The sequence below is a fragment of the Hemiscyllium ocellatum genome, chromosome 16 (assembly GCF_020745735.1).
Source record: "Hemiscyllium ocellatum isolate sHemOce1 chromosome 16, sHemOce1.pat.X.cur, whole genome shotgun sequence".
Taxonomy (NCBI): domain Eukaryota; kingdom Metazoa; phylum Chordata; class Chondrichthyes; order Orectolobiformes; family Hemiscylliidae; genus Hemiscyllium; species Hemiscyllium ocellatum.
Window position 1 is genome coordinate 56659676 of NC_083416.1, and position 21815 is coordinate 56681490.

Below are 21815 nucleotides of genomic sequence, written 5' to 3' on the forward strand. Positions count from 1 at the left end.
TGTCATAAATAGGTGATCCCCTTGAAGCAAGATTATACCTGCTGGTCCTAGACTCTCCCACAGGGGTAACAACCTTTTCAATCGACTCTGTCAAGTATAGGAAAGGCAAACCATTTCCTGTGATCTTTTTGCAGGAAGCATCACTTGGAGACGTTTAGGGTGGGAAAATTGAACTAAGCATTTACCCTGTATTCAACTAGCCTGTTAACGCTTCTTGGCAAAGCTCAGATGAAAAGAATCCCCACAAATCAACACTGGTACTGTGCATCCATTGAATAAGACATTGACAGGATGAGTGAGGGAACACCGCAAAATAAAGCTTTAAATAGAAATATCAGCTCCAAGTAGTTATTATCATGCTAAACTAACTGGTATCAATAGAGTGATCAGTGCAGAATAATTACAGAAATAAAATGCATTGGCAGAGCATTTCTTTCCCCGATGGATTGGTAGATAAGGTCATGTTTCTCTGTAGAATTCTTTTTCTTTGGCTGTTGAAAGACTAAGATCAGAAACTACTTCAAATTTTCCTTAAATTGTTTTTAAAAAGTGTTTTGCATAAATTTATTTGAGTTATTTCAATGAGGGAAAAATATCCATTGCGCATTAATTTACAACATAACCAATAAATTATCCTTGTTAAGGATACTAATTGAGAAACTAGAGTGAAAGTGCACAGTTTGCAAATGCACAAAACAATATCTGTTTGAAAACAGTAAGATATGTGAGAAAAAGCAGAAAAAAAACTGATGCGACACATCATAAAGGACTTTGAAATTTGAAAATTGTAGGAACAAGAAGTGTCACTTCATTTCAAAAAGAGCAATTTGCATTTTTATAGCGCCACACATCCTAACATAGGAAATCATCTCAAGGCACTTTCTCACACAACAGCCATAGTTTGCAGTGCCCCTGCAAATGGAGGTTAGACAACTAACTTTGTTAAGCTGTTGACAAGCATTCATCAGTGGTCTCCAAAAATTAAATGGCCAAAGATTGAACAATTTCCTGAGATGGGAATGCAATATCATTCCACACCATTTCACTCATGAATTTAATTCCATAATATTAACATAACAGCAGTAGTAAAGGAAAGGAAATGAATTTTGTTCACCTCTTTGGATAGGAGACTATTCGTAAAATAGTTAAGAACTTGAGAGGGGAAGAAAACAATTTTTAAAAGCACAGGGTTTCTTTGAATCACAAGCTGAAAAAAAAAGGAGTTATGGCTTGACAACTTCAAAAAACGCAAGAGGTGCCTCTGATGAACCTAAAACAACGCAGCCTGAAAAGGGGACACAACCTTAGGATCATTAGGAAAATAGTTTGGACAGACACGAGGAAGTATTTCTTTATGTAAAACAGTTTACATGGAGAATGACCAATAAATTGAGCAGATTATCAAGGAACACATTTGTACAGAATATAAGAGTTATTTAAGCAAAACCAGTTGCTGTCTCAGAAGGTGGCAGCAGTATTATTTTGGAAGATTAAAATCAAACAGATTGAAAAACCTTATTTTCAACCCTCTCTGATGGGGTTTTTATACACAGGCATGTAAAACCGTTCTGCATTTCCACTATACGTTTTCAAACTGATTATAGTTACTATTTATCAGATCTCCATGAAATTCCTTTGCATGATTTCTTAAACTGATAACTTCATGTGTTGAAAATATTGAGTTAATAACTGCATTCATTATAACAATGAATACATTCTAATGGCAAACATATTAACCCCAGTTCTCTAACAGAAAAACAAAAGCAAAATGGTTAGAGGTCTACATGCTAATGTATGTCTTTTGAGGGAAGGAGAATCACTGCTTGCAAACTACACCTCAAATTACCAAATTTTCAAGGCTCAATGTTACTTAATTCATTAACATAAGAATACAAAAGCACTGTCGAAGACTAAACAGTCATTGCAATTAAAACGGTTCAAAGAACGTATGTGCTGACATATTTCAAGAGGTTACTGCACAATGTAACCACAAAAATATGTCGTTTTGAGATGCTATGAAATAAATAAATATGCCATTCTCCTGTACACGTAAAATTCCCAATCTCAATACTTTACTAGGAAGTTTCAACAAGCAGAGTCCAGGTGTTTCCTGGGAAAAGAAAACAAAAATGGGTGCGACATCTTAGAATGCATGCAGCTTAGGGAATAGTCATGATCAACAAGAATACAGAGTCATCCTTCTTCTGGTTTATTTTAGATTTGGGATGAATGTAGTGATGAAGAGTATTAAATAGTGGAAAATAATTAATTAAAGGCAAGCAAAAATCCGTGGATCTGTGACAAGTGCTATAGTTAGCCTTAGTACCCACATAAGGGGATTGAAAGAAACTTACAATAATCCAATTCAGTGATAATGGATTCATGTGGTCAAACAATTGATGAATATGCAGAGTCAAATCTCACACAAAAGCTGGACATTGGAGTAAAATACCAAAAGTTTACTAATGTCTCTGGATGCCAGTAACATGCACCATTTAGAGGAGGAAACTGGGAAAGAGCAGATAGTGGAAGTAATGGAAAATAATTCTGAACAGTTGTCCTGCATTTGACACTTTCATCTCAGATAGTATAATTTAATAAATCTAAAGACATCATCTCCCTGTGCTTTACCTAGATTTATGCACTGTTTAAAACATGTTCTCAGTATTCATTCCTGTTATCAGGAACATTGATGCAACTTTGTTTTTCTACAGACATGTGGAAATTAATAAAAACACTTCTTCAAGAATTAATCACGTTGAATGGGCAACATACTCCTCCTCCATGAGCACTTGAATTGAACATTGCTGTCTTCCTAGTGATGCTCACATTCTACGAACACATTATAAAACTTAATGCTTAGGGCACAATCTTATAGGGATCTGAGCAACATGGGCTTCGGCAAGATGCATGGAAGAATTGGCTAACAACCATAGCGACACCCATTTGACATCTGGTACAACTCTCACCACCATTTGAGATTTTCACATGCAGTATGATTCAGATACTAATTAATGGGGATGAACACTTGTTAAATGCCTTGGAAATGGTACAAATTGTCTCATTAATATTCAATTCCCATCTCACCAAACTTGCCAAAAAAGCTAGACATTGGGAAACATCACAACAAAACTAGAGCAAGGACCTGGCAGATTCAGTCACTATTCCTTCAAAATGATTTCAACATTGATTATGGGGCACCACACTACTGGCTACACTTCCAAGTCCACAGACACACACATTTGAGATATACCAGCCTCCAAGAGCCCTCATGGCACATTTCTGATCCACTACAGGATGCTTTTTGAACTACATTGCTGTGTCTGGTCAGCACTGGCAACTATTAATGTAATGCCTCTGCAAGAACACACCCAGTTCATGGTTTGGGCCAGGTTTCATCTCTGACTCTTCTCTTGCTGTCATAGCACCTGAGTGTCTACCTGGATGCTTACAGGATTGCTATCTCGCACAGCTTCATATTACAACGATCTTCCTGGTCACTTTAGAGCTCAGACACAAAGCCAATAAGCTTGACCTAGCTGCCAGTAAGCATCAGTCAAGTCACAGGGGAATAGCCTTCATTCAGAGGATCCCGACACAGTAAGTCAAGGGCAGTCTGATACCAGTCCAGTCCTTCGTCACAAGGGGGAAGTGGTCAAATGACAGGCCCCACTCCACCAGTTGTGATGCTTTCTGCCCAATTGTGGGCTCCTCTCTTTCTTGAATATAAGAGGGGTGGGTATTGTGGAGGACAAAAATGGGTCTCACAGCTTTTACTAATGGTGCAGGTGGCTAAGTATCTTCAGTGAGTAAGCAGCACAGAAGGTATGCAGGGTTAGTGGCATTGCGGGTGGGGGTCAATGAGGGAGAGAGGGAAAGATGTTCCAGGCAATCGTAAGAGCGGGAGAGCATGGCCCTTGATGAGAGGTGGGTGCAGTAGCAAAGGGGTGTCACTTACACTGAAAGAATAGAGGACATGGACCTTCTTCCTATACTGATGGGCATTCCTCCAGACGATTGAAACTGGTTTAACTGGGAGTGCAGCCTTGAAGCTGGTTGGAATGATCTGACGTCGGGGTCTCCGATACCGGATCTGGGGAAAGGGGAAGTCTGACCTGTGCACCCCCCATTCAGCAGGATCTTTAGGACACTTAACAAAACAGGGTGCTGATCTTCTCCTGCCTGCAATGTCAGGAGAAAATTCCAGCAATGTTGGAGGGTAGCTCCAAACACTTGGTGTTTATCAGTATGTCCAATGAACTTTTAAAGATGGTATGCGTCAAAGGATTACCAGTGAATTCTGGGATATCTGCTCAGTGGCATGTCCCTCCTGGAATAGCACATCGTAAATGGGGCTGAAATTGGATGTGAAGAATGCGATAGGGTTGGGATAGGTAATGAATGAGAAAAGTTTAGTAAGAAACATTGTCGAAACCTGTAAGGCCTCAGAGTGAGAAACCTCCACAAGCTTTCCACCACTCAGACATAGTCAAAACAAAATTCAAGGCTTTATTATACTTCAGTAACAATTCATTGTGTAAAACACTTAAGATATTTCAACATGATAAAGCCCTACATAAAGGTAAGCGTTACTTTAAAACAAAATTCATGGGTCCATCAAAACCATTCAATGAAGTAAAACATCTTTTTCCTGACCAAATTTGAGAACTGAGATATATTTCAAAGTATTTAACAGATTTTTTTTTACATTTGATGCAAAAATTACTTCGTGGGTAACATATGCTACGGTCATTTACATGTTGTGAAGGAAAGTGTTTATAACTTTGCAAATGTCCTCACAATATTTGGCTTGCAAGTTCATTTTTTTAAAAAAATCCTTCCTTAAAAAAATGCAGTTATTAAGCAACAGCAAAATAATGCAGATTTAGGCTTTTGGGGAAAGGACATTAACCTGAAATAATCTGTTTTTTGCTCCACAGATGCTGAGTATTTTCCATTTTTGTTGATTTCCTTAAGTGTTTACTCTTACAGGTTGACTCAATGTACAGTTTCATGTTTTGGCTTTTCCCCTTTATTTAGAGGGTAACTTGTAAAAAGTTAAAGAGAGACAGAGATTCTAACAAAGGTTATCATTTTTGTATTCAAGATTATTCAAGTAAAATACTCAACTCTACCGAGGGCAATTTTACAAAATCAGGCAAATCTATGGCTAACAGAATGTATGATAATTGCTGTTTAAAAATACTTAATTGTAAATGATCATGATGAATTTTGGGGAAAAGGACTGTGACATAGTAAGCTTTGTACATAAATGTTTATATAAATCTGTCTAGTGTGTAAATTGGAAGGAAAGGAGCAACATGACTATCAGATTCAGCAAGTCTACCTTTCCAAGGGTTATTTTCTTTTATTTTATTGTAGATTTTTAGTTAAAATGCCAGGGAGACATCTTTTGGACAGTGTGAATTACACACTTTTGTGAATCACAGAACGTGGCAAACAACTGTCTAAAAAAAAGAATGCTTTTAGTTCTTGCATTACCCAGATAACTCCAAGTTTTCCATCCTGTTCAAAGATAAATGGGTGTTTGAGCCTCACGCTGAAGAAACGGTCAGAAAAAGAAAAACAAACTGAACCAAGGAAGGTTGGTCGCAGGTGACAGGTGGAAGGAGTTTGCTGGACCATATTACAGATTATATTTTCATGACATGTGCTGCTGTCAAAAAACTAGTGTTGTATTTTGTCTGAAGATCAGACTTTCACTGTCACCTTGCACAATAGCTTGTGTTGCTTCCTTTGTGGCTGATTTGATTAACTTCCAAGAATAAATCTAGCTGGTTCAATCAGATCCACAAATGAGTTTAAGAATTCTGGAAACGATAATACTATTAATCTTTTAAATAGTTTGAAGAGAAATGAAATGCAAAAGGGTAACAATGCCAGGATTGAGGGATTTGAGTCCTGAGTTCTATATAGGTGCAGAAAACCAGAGGACTACAGTTTAGAATTCAAAAGGGATACAGAGGGGTGAGTTAATTTACAGAATATACAGTGAGCATGCTGCTTAAAAAGAAGTAGATTAAGGTACCATAAATCTCATTGATGGCGGCATGGGCACCTGTCCCATCAACAATCCAGTGATCATTTATCACAAACAAATTAGACAGAATTTAGTGCTCTTCCGCAGGCATTCAGGTGCAACTAACTGCCTGCCTGTGCCAGCAAGAAACTTCACTACGTCAAACACTAATCCCCAGATCAAACACTGAACAGTTACCTTTATGCCACCAGCAAGCTCATTGCTAAAGTCTAAGCCATCCAAGAGTGCTGACCAATCAGAAATTGGTAGTTTCAAGGAGAACACCGCTGGAGGTTCAGTTTGCATAACCATGATGCCTTGCACTGGTGAGCAGTAAACCTTTTTTGTGGGTAGATCACAGGTGGGGTCAGAGACAAGGTCAGCGAATCATACAGCATAGAAACAGACCCTTCAGTCCAACTCATCCACACCAACCAGACTTTCCAACCTGACCTGTCCCATTTATTAGAATTTGGCCTATATCTCTCTAAACCCTTCCTATTCATTCACCCATCCAGGTGCCTTTTAATTGCTGTCATTGTACTCACCTTCACCTCTTCTAGGATCTTGTTCCATAAATGCACCACCTTCTGCATGAAAAAGTTACCCCTTGGATCCCTTTCAAATTCTTCCCCCCTCACTGAAAATGTATCCCTTCTATGTTTGGACTCCTCCACTCTAGGAAAAAAAAGAGCAGATTACTCACCCTATTCAGGTCCCTTATGATTTCATAAACCTCTATAAGGTCACCCCTCAGCCTCCAACGCTCCAGTGAAAATAAAAGCCCCAGCCTATTCAGTTTTTCCCTATAACTCAAACCCTCCAATCCTGGCAACATTCTTCTGAATATTTTCTGCACCCTTACACGTTTCGCACCATCCTTCCTATAGAAGGGCAACCAAAATCTATGCAATGTTCTAAAAGTGGCCTAACCAATGTCCTGTACAGTCACAACGTGACACCTCCTTTACTTAATATTCTGATCAATGAAGGCAAGCGTGCCAAACTCTCCCTGCCTACCTGTGATTCCACTTTCAAGGAACTATGCACCTACATTCCTAGATCTCTTTGCCTGGCACCACTTCTCAGGGTCAAACCATTAACTGTCCTGCCCTCGTTTGGCATACCAAAATGCAACATCCCATATTTTTCTAATTTAAACCCCATCTGAATGGCTTTCAGCAGTTACCCCATCATCCAATGGTATTCAATCAAAAAATGTCCACTTTAATGTGTGTTTGTGTAGGTGTCCATGGACATTGTGGAGGAACTTTAATTTGTTTAAATTGGGTTACTATTAAACTAAAACCATTAGAAGTCTTCATTTCCAACTCAGAGCTGGTAATTTTTTAAAAAATTCTAATGATGGGGTAATTGCCCATCAGAAGTTTCAGCTTCCCAGGCTATAGTCATAGAGTCCACTGCATTGGGACTTCAGCATGTTTCTGTTCACCTTTCTCCAACAACCATTTTCTTCTCAGCAGATCTGGGACTATAGTTTATTTTCCAAAAAATCATCCTAATTCTGCTGAAGTTTCCATTTCTAAAAATGGATGTCCTGAGCATGACAGTTTTCTGAGTATTAGAAGGAGAATTATTATTTCACAAGTTTTTTTTTTAAAATGCCAAAAATAGATCTGCCAAAGCACTCTGCAACATGCAGAAGTCTATAGCGTAATCTCCTTAGTTGTTGAACCTAAGAACCTCTCATTAGCATATGGCATGTTGATGAGATGCCTTTGTACATTTCAGCTGTCAGTTATAATATGCAGCTGATTGTTCTTGTCAGTAGTCAACATTCAGAAATCAATGTGGACATAAGCATATTCTTTTTCTTGAATAGCTATTTGTTACCTGTTTTTAGTTGTTCAATTTCCCCTTAATGGATCATTTCAGAGGTTCAATGTTTTTCTTCAAGTATTTTCTATTTCTACGTTATGAGAAGATTTTAGGAGATTGAGGGATGATTTTTTACAAAATCACGTGGGGCACAGATAAGGTGAATAGCAAAGATCTTTTCTCTAGGGTTGGGAACATCAAAACTAGTGGGAATAATTTTAGATGGGACCTGAGGGGCAACTTTTGCACAGAAAGGGTAGTTCATATGTGGAATTAATTGCCAGAAGAAGTGACAGATGCAGACACAGTAACACCACTTAAAAGATATTTGGACAGGTACAGAAATAGGAATGATTAGAGGAATATGGACCAAACGCAGGAAAATAGGAGACAAGAATAGAAGTTGCTGGAAAAGCTCAGCAGTTCTGGCAGTATCTGTGCAGACAAATCAGAATTAATATTCAGGTCGAGTGACCCTTTCTCAGAACAAATGGGACCAAGTTTAGTTTTGGAAATTTGTTTGGCATGGAGAGCTGGGCTGAAGGATCTGTTTCAGTGCTGCATGACTCTATGTTAAGCTGAACTGATGCTTTCTCTGCAGGAGTGTAAAGATGTGTGACATTTGTATGGCTTCTGTCAATGCAAGTAGGGCATCATCTATCTCTCCTGAAGCTGCAATGTCATAGAGTCATAGAGATGTACAGCATGGAAACAGACCCTTCGGTCCAACTCATCCATACCGACCAGATATCCCAACCCAATCTGGTCCCATGTCCATGAATTTGAAATGGAGCTCAGATATATCTTTTCTGCATGACTGAAAATCCCTTTTTAACTCACTAATTTGAAGCATCTCAGATGTAGTAGAAACTTTGCATGCTGCAGAAATGTTTGAAGCTGCATTTATTTTCATTAGTGTCTAAACAAATCACTTTTAGGATGAGGTCCTGCTTTTGACACAGGGAATAATTTTTTTATCTCTCAGTAGTTGCAGTGTGCTGCACTTCCTTGCCGATTGCTGAAATATGTAACCAATTTGACCACCTCCTCTTTTCTGCTTTATGAAGTTTCTTCAACAAAAGATCAAAATCACAGACTTGAATTTTCAGAGCCGTGTTTCTTCGTCATTCCTGCAGGTTTTGCCAATTAACATTAATGTTTTAGTCACAGCAGTCAATAATATTATTGTGTTACTTAGTATATATTCTGCTTTGTGATTACCACAACTTTTTTCTTCCCCAGTTGTGCTGCTTTTCCTCTTCACAGATTGGTGTGTAGGTGGGCCTTCACATCTTTGTTCAGTGTTTACAGGCACCTCTGAGCTTGCTTTTAAGATTTCCCCACTTCTGCAGTCAGATTGCTGGCTTTGTATGGGTTTCACCCATGATACCGTACTATCACTGGGCCCCTCTCCAGGCAATTTATGCCATTTCCCTCCGGTTGTGGGAGTCTGGCACTATTGCTACCATGTAGCAATTCAACATTTACAATCTTATTAGGGAACATCAACAGGTATTATTAAACAGAACTGTTCACAAGGCACAGTAAGAGTGGACATTCTGTTGGAACTTTACTGACTTTGCTTCCAGTACTATATGATGTGGGCGGCACGGTGACACAGTGGTTAGCACTGCTGCCTCACAGCGCCTGTAGACCCGGGTTCAATTCCCGACTCAGGCGACTGACTGTGTGGAGTTTGCACGTTCTCCCCGTGTCTGTGTGGGTTTCCTCCGGGTACTCCGGTTTCCTCCCACAGTCCAAAGATGTGCTCAGGTGAATTGGCCAAGCTAAATTGCCCGTAGTGTTAGGTAAGGGGTAAATGTAGGGGTATGGGTGGGTTGCGCTTCGGCGGGTCGGTGTGGACTTGTTGGGCCGAAGGGCCTGTTTCCACACTGTAAGTCTAAGTCTAAGTCTAATCCTTTCGCATAGGCTTATGAGCTATTCCGAGCTCAAAGGGTGAATTAACTTATTTCGCTACAGAGATGAAAGAATTTCTTCACTCAGAGGCTCATTACTGTTCGAAATTTTCTTCCATAAGGAGGAATGGAGACTGGTTATTGAATAGATTCAAGGTCGAGTTAGGCAGATTTTTGTTTGACAAGGGAGATGAGTGTTATTTGGATAGGTAGGAAAGTGAAGTTAAGGCCAAAATCAGATCTGCCTCAATCTTACTCAATGGTGGAGCAGGTCCAAGGAGCCAAATGGCTCCTATTTCTTATGTTAAGTGACCAATAGTTCTTATTACTAGGTTTTAACTGCATCTTGGAAGGATCAACTGAATAAAAGCAGGAGAGGAAAAATGGTGACAGTAACATACATGGGAAAAGGATTTCCCAATTCTTTGAATTCCCTAAAAAAAACTGCTACATATATACTGCCAATGGCATGTTGGACAAATATCATGAGAAGCTCGATTCTTATAACTGGCTGCACACAGCATGCAGAACACATGTAATGGAATCCAATATTCCAACTAATTTAACCACTGGGTTTCCCAGTCGATTAAAGCAACAATCATAAAATCAATGGGTACTGTCCAATACTTAACATATGAACAAAAGTTGCGACCATGTAATGCTATAGGTTTCACTTAAATCAGTAATTAAGTCAAAGCCAGGTGAATCTGGTTAACTATTCAATTAAATAACAGTCAGCAGAAGGGCTCTTGTGGCCCAGTGGTAACTGCCCTCTTCTTGGACCAAGGGACCTGGATTCAAGTCCCACCTGATGTAATAACATCGCCGACCAGGTTCACTAGAAAAACAGGTTAATGTTAAAAAAAACCCTCATCAGAGGGGGCCCTCTTGTGGGGCAGTAGCAGTACCTGTACCCCAGGGCTGAGGGACCCTGCTTCAAATTCCACCTGCTCCAGATGCGTTAACATCTCTGAACAGGTTGATTAGGCAAAATAGAAAACTCAGCAAATGCGCTCATTTGAAAAAGCAACAGAAATTGGCTCAATCATTTGGTGCAATGGAATATCTAATTTAAAAAAAGGCCTGGGCACTAGCTGGCCACTGAAACCAATGGCTGTTAGCAACTAACATTTAACTTGTGTCAAATTGCTTCCTTAAGAAATGCAGAAAAATGTCTTCAACCCTCAATAACATAAAAGTACAAAATATCATCAGAATGGTCTGTAAATGGCTTTCACAAGTAGTTTGCAGTTTCTGTTTTGACATTGTAAATTGAGAAACTGCATTCTGCATTTTTAAATGCAGAAACTCTCAGTAATAACACAGCACAAAATCCACACAACCGGTAAACACATCCCGCTAATTTCTATCTCCACTATAATGTAATGCATGAGTAATTTGGCACTATTAAAGTAAAAAAAAGGATTAATCGTTTGTCTGACAGCAGTAAACCAAAGCTGAATCAGAATCAGATAATCTCATTACTGTAATGACTGCCTATTTTGGCCCTTAATGATCGCCATTTCTTCAGTCAGCCAAGACAAATGATTGAATGATACTTGGCTTCCCTTGCATCTCTTACAATTAGTGGACCAACCCAAGAGAGATTTTGGACAGTATTATCATAGTGCTACAAAGCTACGAAGACAAAGCTTTTCACTGTGCCTCAGTACACATGACAATAAATTCAATTCAATTCAATTTAATAGTTAATAAATAGTTTGTCAAGTTCTCAGTGAGGCAAGATTATTGACATGGATAATTATCTATCAATTTGAAAATGGCAAATATGATTACAATTTACATTTTATAATACTTTCCTGCAAAAAAATCCAATCCCCAATCAAGAGAGGAAAATAGTTTCAAAGGCTACGTTCGTAATTAAGATGTTCAAATCCAAAACAGAAAGGTAGGCCCCTTGTGGTGTAGTGGTAGTGTCCCAAACCCTGAACCAGGAAGCCCAGATTCAAATCTCACCTGCTCCAGTGGTGTGTAATAATATCTCTGAACAGACAGATTATAAAAATAGATTACATTTTAAAAAAATAACAGAAAGCTTCATAATGACTCAGTACAACATCCTGGATTAGCATAATTCAAATGACTGCAACCATTTCTATTCAGAGATGTAGACAAGAAAATATTCTGAGAAGAATCACTGGATGAATATCTTATTTAAATACCCTTTGTGACATGATAGGTTCAAGCTTCATCTATTATCTTTAGACTGTCATACAGACTTCAGGTAAACTCAATTAAAATACTTTCACTGATGAAAAGATTAAATCTTATTTGAATGAAGGATTCTTTGAATTAAAAATTTCACATCACAATTAAACAATTAAACTAAGACCTGACTAAGTTCGTGGGTAGGCAAAATGGTCACAGAACAAGAAATTCAAAGGTGAACAGCATTTGGTGCACAACTTGAGATGTAAGTGTAAAAAAAACACAATCAACACTTCAGAATGAAAATTCACAATTAAGAATATCTCAGGAGAAGCCAAGCCAAGATATGAATTAATACACATTTACACAGACAAATCCCATATTAATTTATGGGCAAAGTAAATAATAGAGGAAACGATTACAAGCATGTGCTGATCATATTGTAATATACATCAACATGGCAAAGCATGGTTCAAATATATTATATCCCTCAATAAACAAGATTTTATTTTTGATGTATCAATCCAATCCCTTAATCTACTGGAGATTTAAAATATGCTACACCCTAAGTTTCACCCTCCATGTCACAAAAGACTAGATCTCTTCAAACGCGAAAAACCCAAAATGCAGACATCAAACATGACTACACAGACCCCTCAATAAAAGTGACATAACAGGCTGGACATGATTATGTATACAGTATCCTCCTGTGTAATTCTCTAGTGTTGACAGCAAAAAATACCATTAAAAAAATGTAACTGACTTCCAACTTAAGACAATGAAGACAATAAATTTAAATGAAACACCATCCATCCTTTCCGTAAAACAAGGCATCATGAGCATTTAATATATAAAATATTTTTATGTTTTCTGAATTTATTGCCAGGTGAACACATTCGGACAATTAATGAAGACAAATGTCTGATTTTCCACAGCAGATTGTTCAATGTTTAAACTGAATACCATATTTCAGATCAAAATAGAAAACAAGTCTAACTTTTTTTTATGAATTAATATAAATTGTTAAACATAAGCAAAACTAAAATGAACTTAACCAAACATCACATGCAAAGCTGTCTTTTTTTGGAAATTTCCTCCTGAACTTGCCCAATCTCCACAAGAACACTGACTGTTTACGTTCCATCAAGGAATTGAATAAAGCAACAAAGACAGGAAGGAAAAAAAATCAATATGAAATGCATTAGATATCAAATTATTCACATTTAAACAATTTTTTTCACATTACAGCTGACTACAGGAGCCCACTGACAGGAAGATCGAATATTCTTCTACCTCATCTATCGCAGTCAGCATTTGTTCAGCTCGAATAATATTAATTCTCAGATAATATCACTTTAGTAAATTTCACAGGGAAACCTAGCACATCAAAATAATTTTAACCCCCAATCCTTAAATGCTTTGTTCAGTCCCTTGATGAAACATAATTAAAGGAAAATGTTCCTAATACTGTGGTGAGAGATTCATCTAGCAATTCATATTCCCAGTGCTCCCTTCACCCAAAGAAAAACCCAGAAGGTCATATACATTGGTTATTAATAAGACAATGGGATTTCAGTTATCCATTTATGTCAATTAACAATAAGGCAGCAGTTAATCAAAAACATTATTCTATTCTGCATTGCAGATCTCCCCAGTACAGCAGAATGTAATAGGTGATGACAGTGAGTACACAAATAACCTGCTCTCAAAGCCATTGTTCAACTAGCATGTGTGTATGTGAGATCAGAGAGAGCAAGAGAGCGAGCAAGCAGAGAGAGAGAGCACAAAGAGAGAGAGAGAGAGAGAGAGAGAGAGAGCGCGCGCGAGCGGAGTGAATGGATAGAGCAGACAGAGCCGAGAGCGCAGACAGACCCGAGAGCGCGCGAGAGAGCAGAGGGCAGGCGAGAGAGCAGAGATGGAGCAGAGGTGGAGAGAGAGCGTGTGAGAGCAGAGAGGGAGGGATAGAGCAGAGAGAGAGGGAGTGAGCGCAGAGAGAGGGCACGCAAGGGCACAGAGAGCAGGCGCGCGAGAGCAGAGGGTGCCGAGCGAGCAGAGAGGGACAGAGAGCAGAGAGCGAGAGAGAGCGGGCACACGAGAGCAGAGGGCGCGTAAGAGGGCACGCAGGGAGCGAGCGGAGACAGGGAGCGAGCGGAGAGAGGGAGTGAGCGGAGAGCGGGAGAGCAGAGAGAGAGCGCGCGCGGAGAGAGAGAGAGCGCGCAGAGAGAGAGAGAGAGAGCACGCGCGCAGAGAGAGAGCGCGCGCGCAGAGAGCATGCACGCAGAGAGAGAGAGCGCGCGCAGAGAGAGAGAGCGCGCGGTGAGAGAGAGAGCGCGCGGTGAGAGAGAGCGCGCGCGGTGAGAGAGAGCGCGTGGTGAGAGAGAGCGCGCGCAGTGAGAGAGAGCGCGCGCAGTGAGAGAGAGAGCGCGCGCAGTGAGAGAGAGCGCGCGCAGTGAGAGAGCACGCAGACAGAGAGCACGCACACAGAGAGAGAGAGAGAGAGCGCACGCAGAGAGAGAGAGAGAGAGAGCGCGCACAGAGAGAGAGAGCGCGCACAGAGAGAGCGCGCACAGAGAGAGAGAGCGCGCACAGAGAGAGAGAGCGCGCAGAGAGGGAGAGCACGCACAGAGAGAGAGCGCGCAGAGAGAGAAAGTGCAGAGAGAGCGCGCGCAGAGAGAGCGCGCGCAGAGAGAGAGCGCGCGCAGAGAGAGAGAGCGCGCAGAGAGAGAGAGCGCGCAGAGAGAGAGCGCGCAGAGAGAGAGAGCGCGCAGAGAGAGAGAGCGCGCAGAGAGAGAGAGCACACGCAGAGAGAGAGCGCACGCAGAGAGAGAGCGCGCGCAGAGAGAGAGCGCGCGCAGAGAGAGAGCGCGCAGAGAGAGAGCGCGCGCAGAGAGAGAGAGCACGCAGAGAGAGAGAGAGCACGCACAGAGAGAGCGTGCACAGAGAGAGAAAGCGCGCACAGAGAGAGAGAGAGTGCGCACAGAGAGAGAGAGCACGCATAGAGAGAGAGAGCACGCACAGAGAGAGAGAGCACGCACAGAGAGAGAGAGCACGCACAGAGAGAGAGAGCACGCACAGAGAGAGAGAGAGCGCGTGCAGTGAGAGAGAGAGCGCGTGCAGTGAGAGAGAGCGCGTGCAGTGAGAGAGAGCGCGTGCAGTGAGAGAGAGCGCGTGCAGTGAGAGAGAGCGCGTGCAGTGAGAGAGAGCGCGTGCAGTGAGAGAGAGCGCGTGCAGTGAGAGAGAGCGCGCAGAGAGAGAAAGTGCACAGAGAAAGCACGGAGAGAGAGAGAGAGAGAGCACGCAGAGAGAGAGAGCACGCAGAGAGAGAGAGAGCACGCAGAGAGGAGAGAGAGCACGCAGAGAGGAGAGAGAGCACGCAGAGAGGAGAGAGAGCACGCAGAGAGGAGAGAGAGCACGCAGAGAGGAGAGAGAGCACGCAGAGAGGAGAGAGAGCACGCAGAGAGGAGAGAGAGCACGCAGAGAGGAGAGAGAAGAATTTGTCCAACCTGCCATGTTCATATGTACCTCCAACTGAGATCACATCCCATCCCACTTCTCACTGTAATATGAAAGGCCAATGGTTTGAGTTTTAATTCAAAAACGAAAAACCATGCAATGTCATGTGATTGGCAAAACACTAACCAAAAAACCTTAAAATCTCTGAATTAAAAATAAAATTTGCTGTTGTATCACCAAATGATTTATTGGCTGTTGTTATAAAGAGTCTTGCTAGGATGTAGTTCCAAAAATACATGAAAGTGTGGTTTATTGCCACTAATAAAAACTGATTCTGTCCCATGTAGTCACTGCAAATCAACAGCCTGATCAATGTGCAACATCGGCAGTTAGACTTATACTGAACTTTTGTTCAGTAGTCACACCTTTAATGCTACAATTGTAATGTTTTGAAAGCTCAGTCCCTTACCAAGAACAAAAAGCACTGCTTTTTAATCGGACGAGGGATGGGGAAATTCAGGAGTTGTCAGCAGAATGCACAGTTCCGTATATTTACAGGGTGAGGTTAAAGAGGTATGGGAGAGAAGGCCATGCAGGGATTTAAACGCAAAAATAACAAGATGAAGACAATGGATTTTTAAGACCCACGCAGTTTGTACACTTGGGGTCTATGGCAAAGCAAAGAAGTTCCAAATAGCATAGAGGTACCAGAGTTTTGAACGAGCTAAAAATTAGAGCACAGAATGGGAATTCAGGCAGGATATAATTGAAATACGAGAATTTAAACTGATAAATGCACAGATTTAACCTGAGGCTTGAGTGAAGGTGAACAAAAAAGCACCAAAAGGGCAGTCTTTGCAAAAGATAACAATAGCAGTGAGAAGCTCAATTCATAGTAGCTGTCTGGTTTATCCTGTTACAGGACTGCGAAGGTGGAATGAAATCAATAGTAACAACACATAACAAGAACTGAAGACATTAGCTTTGAATTCTCCAACAGCTAACCAGAGGGAATGTAGCTCACCCAGAATGGATAGTATACAAGTAGAAGTTAACAGTAATGGTACATGAAGAGAAGCCATGTTTTAGTAATGCTTCAGCAATAGTTGGATTGTTTGGAGAGGCATAACAAACATTTGTACAAGTGTGCAAGGTACAAAGCTAGAGGACAATAAACAGTAAAGATGCACAATGCGTAGCTGAGTATAATTTTGAAGCACTTTAGTCTATTGAAGAGATAAAAACACTGTTTGGAGAGCTTAAAAGGTGTTGGGCACAAGATGGGCATGAATTTGGATGGTAAATTAGCTGAATCTCCCAAACCCCAAAATGATGTGGACAATCAAGTCAATTAAGAAAATATGAGGAGATTGGGAACATTAGTGAGACTTTGCCACCTAAGGTTTGAACAATGAGAGAGAATCTTTTAGGTAATTGGTAAGTCGTCTATTTGCATCTCATTATTATGGAATGTCGTCTCTTTTATTTGTAATGTCTTATTATCCCACATAGTGGAGAGAAATTGGATGATGACAATTCCTGACATGAAAGTCAGAGTGAGCACCTGGCAACCCTCAAAGTTTCAGAGGATGCTCCATGAACAATGACTGTGCCTTCCCTCCACAGGGGTCGGCAGTGGACGCACAACAGTCAAACCACAACAACATAGCACAATTTGGACTTACCTGGAAAACATTCAACACTTCAATGCCATGTTTGGCATTCACAAGCACCTCACATTGCAATGCTAACGTCAAAACATTTGGCATGCAGGGATAACCAGCTGTTTCATACAATGGACTGGGTGCAACTCAGGGCTATTTGCTTGTCATCTTAATGCTTACTCGCTCTGCAACTACTTAGATGCTCTGGACGTAGGTTTGCTTTCTGAGCTGGAAGGTTCATTTTCTTGCAGGAAACCTTCAAGACCATCAATAATACACTTCCTGGCATAAAATTTACTGAGGAGGAGGAAAACAATAACAAACTGCCATTCCTAGATGTCACAGTAGAGCAAACAGCCAATGGGGAACTTCAAACCAGCGTCTACAGGAAAACAACACATACTGACCAAGTACTGAACTACAGAAGCAATCATCCCAATATCCACAAATTTTAGTGAAGCTGCATTAGAACATTATTTCAACGAGCCACCACACACTGCAGCACAGAGGAACTGCAGAGCAGAGGAAAATCACCTGTACAATGTATTCAAAAAGAACAGGTACCCAATGAGCACAGTCTGCTGATTTCTCAGCGGCAAACCCAAACAAGCAGACAAAATGTGTCCAGAAACCCTAGCCACTCTCCCCTACATCAAAGGCATCACAGAAATGACTGCCAGACTACTCAGACCTCTTGGCATCATGGTAGCCCACAAACCCACCAATGAACTTGAAAGACCCTATAAATTAATGTCATTTACAAAATACCTTGCAAGAATTGTAACAAACACTACATTGGACAAAAAAAAAGTCAGAAAACTAGCCACAAGGATACATGAACATAAACTAGCCACAAAAAGATATGACCCACTCTCACTAGTATCTTTACACATAGATAAGGAAGGACACCACTTTGACTGAGACAACACATCCATCCCAGGACAAGCCAAATAGAGACACGTGCCACAATTCCTAGAAGCATGGCATTTCAACCGGAACTCTGATCAACAAACACTTTGACTTGGATCCCATTTACCACACCCTGAGAAAAAGAACAGGAAATGACCTCACTGACCCAAGGAAACCTAAACACAACTCCACATTTCAATTGTTTTCACCCCCTGCACTTTACTTCCCCATCGAATGCATTCTAAATCCTGCTTAATTGCTTCATAATTGCCTTTCCTCCAGCGATAATTCCTAACCTGCGGTATATCTCTATCCCTTTCCATAACTAAAGTAAACATAACCGAATTGTTGTCATTATCACCAAAGTGTTCACCTACCTCCAAACCTAACATCTGGCCAGGTTCATAACAGAACCAAATCTAATGTGGCCTCGTCCCTTGTTGGCCTGTTTACATACCTCCTGCACATACTGGACAAAACCTGACCCATCTAAAGTACTTGAACTATAGTATTTCCAGTCAATATTTGGAAAATTAAAGTACCCTGAACAACTACCCTGTCATTCTCACTCCTATCAAGGAACATCTTTGCTATCCTATCCTCTACATCTTGGAACTATTGAGGCCGATAGAAAACATCCAACAAGGGAATCTCTCCTTTCCTGTTTCTAATCTCAGCCCATACTACCTCAGTAGATGAATCCTCAAACGTCCTTTCTGCAACTGTAATACTGACCTTGACTAACAATGCCACACTCCCACAGTGTTGTGAGATTTTAAACTTGATCCTTGTTATGAAATGGTTGGTGCGTGTCCAAAGATAATACTTGTGAATGATGTTTGCACATCTAGCTAGAACCCTGAAAATACAACACCTGGCGGCTCGGTGGTTGGTACTGCTGCCTTGCAGAGCCAAGGGCCTGGGTTTGATTTCAGCCTCAGGCTGCGTGGAGTTTGCATATTAGAATCCCTACAGTGTAGAATTTCCGCAGTGTAACCCACCCAGACCCAGTACCCAAAGTCGAGATGCTATGAGACAGCAGTGCTAACCACTGAGCCACTGTGCCACCCCGTGTATGCATGGGTTCTTCCCTCGGTCCAGGGGCGTGTGGGTCGGGGTGGATTGGCCATGCTGGATTGCCCAGTGATGTCCAGGGATGTGCAGGTTAGGGTGGGATTGGCCATTGGAAATGCAGGGTTACAGGGATAGAGTACTTGGCTGGGCTGATTTTCACGAAGTCGGTGCAGATTCAATGGGCTGAGTGACCTGCTTCCACACCGTAAGGACTGTGTGTGTTTAGGAGTTTGGAAGGCAGTATTGGTGTTAGAGAGACTGTGAGAGGTTTTCTGCTAGTGGTCGTGCCTCGAAGGGGGTCAGGAGAGCATTTTCTTCATTCTAAGTGGCTTATTAGCCGCCTCAGAAGATTCAATTTGATCAGTTTAAATTTAAGATTGAGTTTTTTTTCTTTATTTTATTAGGCAAGGGCATTCAGAGTCAGGATACACACCAGTCACCACTTCATTGCTAAACAGTAAGGGTCTAATACCCTTCTCCTGTCCTGATTGCTAATGTGCTGAGAGGTGAGCTTACAGAAGTTTATAAAATCATGAGGGGCATGGATAGGATAAATAGACAAAGTCTTTTTCCTGGGATGAGGGAGTCTAGAACTAGAGGGCATAGGTTTAGGGTGAGAGGGGAAAGATATATAAGCGACCTAAGGGGCAACTTTTTCACACAGAGGGTGATACATCTGTAGAAGTGTTGAAGGCTAGTACAATTGCAACACTTTAAAGGCACCTGGATGGGTATATAGAGAGGAAGGGTTTGGAGGGATGTGGGCAGGGTGCTCGCAAATGAGACTAGATTAGGTTGGGATATCTGGTTGGCATGGATGAGTTGGACCAAAGGGTCAGTTTCCATACTGTACATCTCTGTGACTCTAAATAAAAAGCAGGCCATACCACCGGTGCTTCATCCGGAGACTCACTGACAAATACCAAGTATGGTGACGAAACATCTGAAAACAAACCTTCTAGCTCAGCAAGCAAACCTACATCCAGAACCTCAACCTGAGCTAGAAATCTTCTCAAAACTCACTACTACTTTGATGCTTTTTAATATATCGCTGCATTATACAGAAACACCATACTTCTATCATGCTCAGACACAAAGCTTTTCATGCTTACCAGCATCAATCAGTCAAGGAGACATAGTATTTTCAAGCACCAAGCTACATCAATCTCACACTTGCAGCAGGTGCCAGCAGCTTACATAGCAAAGACTCTGAATGTGCTTCAAACAAACAGCTGCCTCAACGTCTGAAGGAGTAGCTCCGAGTCAAGCCAAGGGGAACTGTTGCCAATCAGGTGCAATGGCACAATAAATCAAGGGCATTGTCCAAAATCAGTCTAGAGACATATTTGGATGCTAAAGGCAGTCAATGTTGAGGGTGCTGTATCATTACAAGTGAGGCAGGAAGCCACGGTCAGTCTTCAGGTTCAGTCCAGCCAAACAGGAGTTAGTCAGTCAGTCAGTTGAGAGCTGGACAAGATGGTCACTCATCAGTCATGAACAATAAGATGATGCTATGTTATGCTGGAAATTAGAGAAAGATGTCGGTTTCTTAAACAGGGTTCAAACATGGTATGGACTAAAAACGATGACCTGTGTAGCTTGATTCTTGAAACTGTAGTTACAATGTCAATCAATAGGACAGTTGATGTGAAGGGGAATACATTAACGTCTTTTATTTCTTAACAACTTAATAAATTGTGCAGGTTAATTTCAAACCTTTGTTTTTTACCATTTTAACTTTTGCTCATATAAAGGAAAATACAAAAATAAAAATCTGAGTTACTTTTATTATGGTGAAAAGCAGATTGAAGTAGGCAATGGACAGGTGATGATGCGAAGAAGTAATACATTTACAAATGTGAGCTTTATTTATAACAATGTTATCACCTATGCATCTTCAGAAGTTTCTTTTCTCATTTTGATTCTGTGTGAAAGGGTTATGTACCCTTTCCATTTTTCGACTTCACTGTCTATCTGTCACTAAGTTGCAAGTTGTAGTTTCCTAGTCCACTCTAATTTTGAGTAAATGGAAGCTTGAAACCAAAAATTTGAAAAGCCACAGCAAATTTTGCCATGGCAACATGATGCTCTAGTTTGATTTTTGTACGAGATTTTCAGGGTGGTGAGACAAATACATAATCTGAAATCATAAAGGCTTAGATGGCTTCCTTTTGTTTATTCCTGTACATAGAAATACTTTAAGCATGGCCAACTGTGCTTTGATCTTACTTTGATGAGAAAAAATGGTACATTTCCAAATAAAGTTCATTTCTCCAGTGAAAACAGGGTCTTTCCACAGAATGCATTATCAGATGAGAATTACCATAGAGTGTTATGGGTGCTTCATATACAAAGGAAAGAATGATACTGAGTTTTAGTCTTATACTTGGGAGTATTTAAACTATTTACAGCTATATACACTCATTTCATGATGTGAAGCAAACTTAAGTTGGGGCCCAACATAACAAGGTGGTGGTGAACTGGAAAAGTCGCCTTCCCCTGCTTCATTCCAGAATTTGAGTTCCAAATTTGGATTCAGAATCTATATTACATAATAATTGCATTAATGTATGCCACATTATTGAATGTGAAAGGTTTCTTGTTTTGAAAGTACTTTCACTTCAAGTTTTGATCAAACACATTCCACATGTGAAAACATTAATTACATGATTTCTATTTGCCTTTGTAACTTGATTATTGAATTCCATGTTCCAAGCAGAATTGTTGTTGTTGGATTATCTTCTGAAATAT

The 21815-nt window shown here is 40.7% G+C and overlaps 1 protein-coding gene across 7 annotated transcripts in view; it reads right to left on the reverse strand.

The window, feature by feature from the left end:
* Positions 1 to 21815, reverse strand: part of LOC132823438 (rap guanine nucleotide exchange factor 6-like) — a 397644-nt gene that overhangs the window by 177462 nt on the left and 198367 nt on the right. The window lies entirely within an intron of this gene.